The sequence below is a fragment of the Schistocerca serialis genome, chromosome 8 (assembly GCF_023864345.2).
Source record: "Schistocerca serialis cubense isolate TAMUIC-IGC-003099 chromosome 8, iqSchSeri2.2, whole genome shotgun sequence".
Classification (NCBI taxonomy): domain Eukaryota; kingdom Metazoa; phylum Arthropoda; class Insecta; order Orthoptera; family Acrididae; genus Schistocerca; species Schistocerca serialis.
The window spans coordinates 400,376,824-400,384,666 of NC_064645.1; the positions used below are offsets into that span (position 1 = coordinate 400,376,824).

General features: G+C 40.9%; 1 pseudogene; it reads right to left on the minus strand.

Annotated features, from left to right (window-relative positions):
* Nucleotides 1–7,435: 7,435 nt before the first annotated feature.
* On the minus strand, nucleotides 7,436–7,553 carry LOC126417291 (5S ribosomal RNA; annotated as a pseudogene).
* Nucleotides 7,554–7,843: the final 290 nt, after the last annotated feature.

Below are 7,843 nucleotides of genomic sequence, written 5' to 3' on the forward strand. Positions count from 1 at the left end.
TTCTATGGGAATAATATTGTTTATTGCCTTCGTGGAAGACGGAAGAGACCACACCACACTCACCATGAAGATGTGGAAGAAAGGACCAACACGTGGTCAGAGAGAGTGTTGAAATAAATTGCCAGGTTAACGTTCAAGGCAGCGCGAATGAGTGGTTCCAAGCAATGGCACGAAAAACATCCCCAAAACATCGCAGAACAACCTCTCATGTGAACACCACACTCCATACACTGCAGCTTAAACGCCTCTTTGGCGCATTTTGCGACTCTTCTGTAAAGAGGCAACTCAGCGACTCCTCGGATTACGTGACTACACGACACCACTCAATTACTGTAAGTTTTATGTATTGCTTAGCTCACTGTCTCCCCTTTATTTGGCTTTGTGAACAATCGGGTCTTGCAAGATATCCAGGTCTAAATGTCCATTGCATGCAGCTCCCTTAGCATGCATGGAACTTCATTCCACAATTCCTGCCGGGTTGGGGATTTTCTTTACCCGGGGACCTCAGCATCATCATCATTCGTGACAGTGGCTCGATTGGAGTGTGTAAAAAATTGGACTGTGAAAAAATTTGGACTTGGTATGGGTGCTGATAATCGCGCAGACGAGCTCCCCAAAAACCAAACGTCATCATTATCCCACAAACTGACTTCCAACACCTGTTCGTTTGCATGCTTTCATTCAACATTGTAGCGGTTACACTGGTTATTGACGTACCCGCATTTCACATTTGCAATGATTTTTATTTCACTTACATTAACCTGTGAAATTGCAACATCAATCACTTCAAGATGCTGCCCAGACAGACATTTCGCAAATTTCATGGTTCCACATGAATTGCTGCTTGGTGTTGGAATTCTTTTCCGTCAGTATTTTTTGGGAGAGGGAGGAAGGACATTGTCCTTATGCTATGTAGTAAGGCTCCGAGTGGTACACCATTGCTTGTAGGCACAATGGACAGTCACCGTCGACACACCAACAAATCGGGCGAGTTCATTCACGGCGCGGTCATGGGCAGTTCACGATAGCTCCTGTCTCCCATTTTGTCAGGTCCATTCAAATAACTGCACTGATTCGACACGGCCCACTCCTCATAATGACCACTTCACTGCAGTGACTCACGTCAACGATGTAGTCACGTTCTCGCCTCGTATCACTGCTACACGACGTACAGCACTCCACTTTTCAGTGGGGTGATTAACATTTTGTTCTGTGGGCTTGGAAATATCACAGACTTTAAGGGGGGGGGAGGGGGGGGGGAAGTATGAGAAAGTGCATTGGTACATATAAGCTAATGTAACTTTTACTATCTGAGAGACAATTGAACAAAATCTTGCGCTTGATGTGGTTTAGTTATTGGCGCTAAACCGTACTTTTTTATTTTATGTCAAATAATTAGATCAGCACGTTGCTCGATACTTTTAGAACACTTACTATCACTCGACGAAACTTTTCTCGAAGGTTACTTCACTTAGCAACACCAAAATGTGGTAGGTTGCTCTTAGTAATTAGATAAACAGATCTGTGCACCAATTTTTTAATATCATTTTAGAAGTCTTGTTACATTAAAAAAAAATGTGCTTGATGCACAGCAGTTTTTATTTCACATTAATTCCAATTCCTTGACAGTAATGCAAAAATTTTGTACCGCAAGAACTTTTTTTAAAACATGTACAAAATCTGTAGCAAATTTCACTTTCTTGTCTCCAATGGTTCAGCAGAAAATTTTCCTTATACACTGAAAAATCAATGTTGCAGGATATGCAGAAAAAAGGTTTTCTTAGCATTTATGCCAGGAATAAGTACCTTAATGTTGGCCGTAACCATACACTTAGTCTGTTTATCTTCGTGCACCTCATTTCTTATAGTCTGATCCTTCTGGCGTGTCCTTTTAGCAATATCCTTCACTTACATCTCAGAGCTAGGAATACGCACATCGTCAATCTTCTTCAGTGGGTTTTTAGTTAAGCAACCTGCATTAAATCCTAGTCTCATAATGGTCTTGATTCTTCCAGCGTTGCCGGCCGGAGTGGCCGAGCGGTTCTAGGCGCTACAGTCTGGAACCGCGCGACCGCTACGGTCGCAGGTTCGAATCCTGCCTCGGGCATGGATGTGTGTGATGTCCTTAGATTAGTTAGGTTTAAGTAGTTCTAAGTTCTAGGGGACTAATGACGACAGCGGTTAAGTCCCATAGTGCTCAGAGCCATTTTCTTCCAGTGTTACCATCATTGAACTGCAGACAAACATCATATGAGGAAACTTTAATAACAGTAGCTGAATTAAAGGTTGTCTTGGGGCGTCTATTTTAAATTACATTATTAAGACGGTCGTTTGAGTTTTGTGTTCCACCATGAGTGCATTTCTTTACAAAATCATCATTAAGTGCATCGTAAATGGGCTCACAGCGTTTCATACGTCTTTTCTGATGGCAAGAAATTATAAAGTATCGCAAACAAGGACATAGTCGTGTAAAAATTGGAGCGCGGCACTGTCCACTGGCTGAAACAAGGTGGCTTTTACATTACTTGTAGGACGAATTAAACTCTGAAAATTGGAGATAATATTTCTAACGTGCTACAGAGCTATCTGGTGGAAAGGAAATTCAACAATTTTAACCAGTTTTACAAACATCCTCCTTTAAACGACGTCAAATACTTGTTAACAAACAAGGCATGACAAAAGTTATGTAAAAAGCGTTCTACTCGTATTAATATGAAATTAAGATGTTTTATATCGGTTTCACCTTATTTATAAGGGGTAGTCAAATGAAAATGAGACAGATGGATAAAATAAACTGTTTATTATTTCCAAAGTAATTGGCGTAACTGTTAATGCGTTTATTCCACTGTGAGACGGTCAATATGTTCTTGGGAAAATGTTTGCGGTCGCCTGTGTGTACCTCTTCGTCCAGAGTTAATCGACTGCCACTATTGTCTCTCTTCGGGGCACCAAAAATATGAAAACCGCATGAGGAGATTTCGGGTCTGTATGGAGAATGTACTGGGCTTCTGCAGTATACTCGACACAATCTTGGCAATACGTGGGCGGGCAACATGGTTATGCAGGCAACAGCAAACGTTTCCTCAAGATGGCAGTGACCGCCTTGTCTCGCAGTGAAATACATGTATTATCGCGATTACTTTTAAAACAGTAAACGGTAATTTTCTTTTTTTCATCTGTCTCGTTTTCATTTGACTGGCCATGTAAAAGAAGTAAACAGGTCAATGTCATCTAAATAACCGTTTGGTGATCATACTGGCATCGAAACAGAGGACAACACCGATGGAGTCGACATGCCGGATTCTATTTCTCCCAGATACTTTCACTGTGGATGATCGTGTTACTATTCTTCCTTTAACTCATCCAGCTAACTCTTAAGTGCCAGATTTTCAGAAAAGTAATCGCTGAATAGGAAACAAAAATTTGTTGGAAGAGGAGAGGTGTTTTATCTGACAGGATTATTTTGTGATTCAATACAGATTCTGCGAAATAAGTTCCCTTGTAGCAGCAGTAAATCGCTTCTATAGCGAGCATTCAGACTGACTGAGAATAGGAAAGGAAAGGTCGTCGGACAGATGTAAATAACTGCAGTCGGACACTGCCGACGTTAATCCGTTACAGAATTATGAAATATGGTTTATGGTCAGGTATTATGACCTTTCTGAAGAGAACCGCCTTTGTAGGTATCTGATTGGATTGTACCAACAGAGATTCTCTGAAACTCTGTTCTTCAATGAGATCCAGGTGGCAGAATGTAGGGCCACCATTTGCGGTCGTGTTTCTTGACTTCCGAATGAAAGTAGCTTATGCTTAACGTCTCTCCGACAGCTCGATCATTTAAGGACTGAGTACGAGCTCCGGCTTTCTGAGGCCGTGTCCGTTTTACAGGAGCCATTTAGCTTAACCTGTTGCGGGGAACCACTGAAAACTTAAATCTTGATGGGTAGAGGCGTAATTGAAAGCAAGGCATGCCAGATGTTGATGTAATCTAATGTCAACAATAAAACGAAGGTAGATGAGCTATGTTTAATCAACTTGTATCCCTTGTTCTCTTTTCCGGTTTGTGTTGTGGTATTCGGCCCGAAGACAGGTTTGATGCAACTTCTCAATCTAGTCTGTCATGTACAAATATTATCATGTCTGCTCCATTATTGCAAACTACTGTATTTAGACTCCTCTCATTTTATTCAAGCCTAGGTATCTTTCTGTAGTTGTTCCCCCAAACACTTAACTAAAATCGCAAATTAAGTATTCCTTGACGCCTCAGGATGTTAAGTATCTACTGAATCACCCTTTAACTTCGTACTACTACTTTCTTTTTTCCTTGAATCAATACCTTTTTCGTTAGCATTCTATCTATCTATCTAGGGCGACACTTCCAGAGCCTCTACAAGGAGAAGTCAAATGTAAACGAGACAGATGGAAAACATAAGTAAGCTGTTCATTATTTCAAAATTAATCGCCATGACTGCTACCACATCCATTACATTGCGAGACAAGATGATGCATAGCTTCATGTTAGCGGTTGCTTACGGAACTATGGTTGTACCGAGGCATGCATCTCTTCGTCCGAAGAAAATATACAGTCACGAATGTCTTTCATGAGAGCTCCAAAAACGTGGAAATCACATTGACAGATATAGGGACTGTATGGAAAATGTGTAATGGCTTTCCTGCAACACGTCTGCACGGTAGTCGAAACAGCCTTGCTAACGACTGGGCGATCAGGTCTGAGCACACCTGTTGTGCCGTAGGCCACGGGAAACATTTTCCCCTGGAGATATTTTTCGTCTTGTCTCACAATATGATATATGTTGTTGCGGTTACGGCTATTACTTTTGAAGTAGTAAGCATTACAGAAGGAGTTAGTAGCCCAGATCACATTTAGTACTGTTTATTACATGAGACCGGGATCAAACCTTAAGACTGTCATCTTCTGAGCTTCTAAAAACTCGTTGCTATATAATACTGAATGTGATCTTTGCTATTAAAAGATTTTTCACAGGAACTGCAGATAGCTCCTTGCAGTCTCTGACAATGAGAAATTGCAAATAATAAATCGTTTACTTATATTTTGCCATCTGCTTCATATTCATTTGAGGGCCCCTTGCATTACCTTCTTGTCTGAAAATTTTATCATTCACGATTAATTTCCGTTCAAGGCTACACTCCAGAGAAATACTTTCAGAAAAGACTTCCCAATACTCAAATTTACACTCGATGTTAACAAATTCCTCTTTTTTTTAGAAATATTTACCTTGCTATTGCGTGTCTGCATTTTATATCATCTCTACTTCGATTATTCTAAATAGCAAAACTCATATATTGCGTTTAGTATCTGATTTCGTAATCTAATTCCCTCAGTATCACCTGGTTTGGTTCGACTGCATTCCGTTATCCTAGTTCTGCATTTGTTAACATTCATCTTATAACGTATTTACAAGACAATATCCACTCTGTGCATCTGATCTTCACTGTCCTTTGCTGTCTCTGACATAATTACAGTATCGTCGACAACTACCAAAGATTTTTATTGTTTCTCTCTAAACTTCAAACCAATTTCCAAAATCCTCCTTCGTTTCCCCCACTTCTTGCTAATCGTACGGATTTAGTAAACTACAACCTTGTCTCACTCGTGTTTCAACTGTTGCTTCCTTTTCGCGACCTTCGATTTTTGTAATGGCAGCCTGGTGTCTGTTCCAAGATGTAGATAACCTTCCGCTCATTGTGGTTTATTCTTTATACCTTGAGACTGCAAAGAGTATGTTCGTAATTATGCACTCGTAATGGAGATCCTTGGAAAATACTTGTTCGACGCAGTCTTCAGGATACCTCTTCGATGTGGGGCCCTTATTAGGTGTTGTTAATGGAGCAGATAGAGAAAATAGAAACAACAGCAGCGAGTTTTTCCCTCCGTACGTTTAGTAGTCCCGAGTGTCCCACTGAGAAGTTCATCTATCTCCAGTCACAGACCCTACAAGGAAGGCGATGTACGACACTGTGAGTTTGACCGGTTAATTTCCGAGAATGTTTATTTCCGAGAAGAGTTGTGCAACATATAAATCGTCTCACATACACTTCGCTAAATTATCACGACGAGAATCCTCTTAGACACAGGCCTTCCTCTAATTATATATTTTGCAGCTTACCCCGGTAATGATACCCGGAATTCGTTAACATATGGAATGAGATTATAACCAATCTACAATAGAGTAGCTTAAACAGCTTATCCTGGTTTCAGCTCATGATTTAACCAATATTATAAAACAATTCAACAGGAATAACAATTATTAAGAAACAATGTATACGTCATCTTAGGTTGTTGACTGTTCGCACGAGCCAACGACAAAGCAAGACAAAACGAGAATGAGATAATATGTTCTCAGTACCTCTTCTTAGGCGTGAGCGACTTCTAACAAAACACTCTATGATGCCTGGTAATAAAGAAATCAGTCTTCACCAACGCTAGGGTATGCGAATAAGAAATATCACTCCTGCGTGTACACTCCTCAAGAGTGAAACATAATCTGCACTTCATTTATTCGATTACATGGCATTTCATTAGCTGAGATTTTACCAGTTACTTTTTTTATAGTTGCTAATGACTAATGACCACTTATTTTTGCTCCCTCTAACACGAAGCGATATAATGCTAGATGTATTAGTTAGCAACAAAGTTTTATATTTTATAGGACTTATTTTGACCAACCACGGAGAATACAGCGATGATTCCTTAACCAAAGAGGACAAATCTGAGTACTGTTCTAAAATTCACCTAACTGAGGCTACTCCCCGACTGATAGTAACATCGAGAGAACGTTGTACCCTAATCTTACGCTGGTTTTTCAGGGTAGTTGTAGCTACATCGTACGTACTTATTTTGAATTTATCTTAATTGTGCATCACAGGCTTTCTCGGAGCTCCCGAGAGTCAACATATAGTAGTATCAGTGCCTTGTATTGTAAGAAACAATGTGAAAAAGCAACACTAGTCCTGCAACGCACGAGAAGTACATATTGCGTAATCGATTTATACCAGGCACCTTACGTAACCTTGTTTCCTCCAGAGCATTAAACTGGAGCCTCCCATTTTCCTGTCAGTCGTAACTTCTACACACGGGACCCCAAGTGTTCTACTTCCGAAATATTGAGATCAAGTAAGATGACCAGGATTCCCCCCGGGACACAAAGATAATTTATAGATATTGCACTTTACATATATTTCTCCTCCCTCCCAAAGAGGCCATGAAGGCCCAATGGTACCGACCGGTCGCCGTGTCATCCTCAGCCCACAGGCGTAACTGGATGCGGATATGGACGGGCATGTGGTCAGCACACCGCTCTCCCGGCCGCATGGCAGTTTCCGAGACCGCAGCCGCTACTTCTCAATCAAGTAGCTCCTCAGTTTGCCTCACAAGGGCTGAGTGCACCCCGCTTGCCAACAGCGCACGGCAGACCGGATGGTCACCCGTTCAACTGCTAGCCCAGCCCGACAGTGCTTAACTTCGGCGATCTGACGGGAACCGGTGTTACCACTGCGGCAAGGCCGTTGGCTTACATATATTTCGATGTATTCTATTTTGCAGTTACGGCATCGTACTTGTCTGATAGTGATTAAAAATTTGGGTTTTATGTATATAAAAATAAGAATAAAAAATGTAGTAGTGTTATATTATGACCACTAAAGGAGAAGTTGTTAACAACCTTTGAGCACAAAGTACTGATCCAACATAAGCTACTTTTCTGGAGGCTATACAGGGTGGTCAGAAACAGTCTGAAAAGCTTTCAAGACTGTAACATGGGAGATTGTGCTGATAACGAACTGTTAAAAAAGAAATTCAATA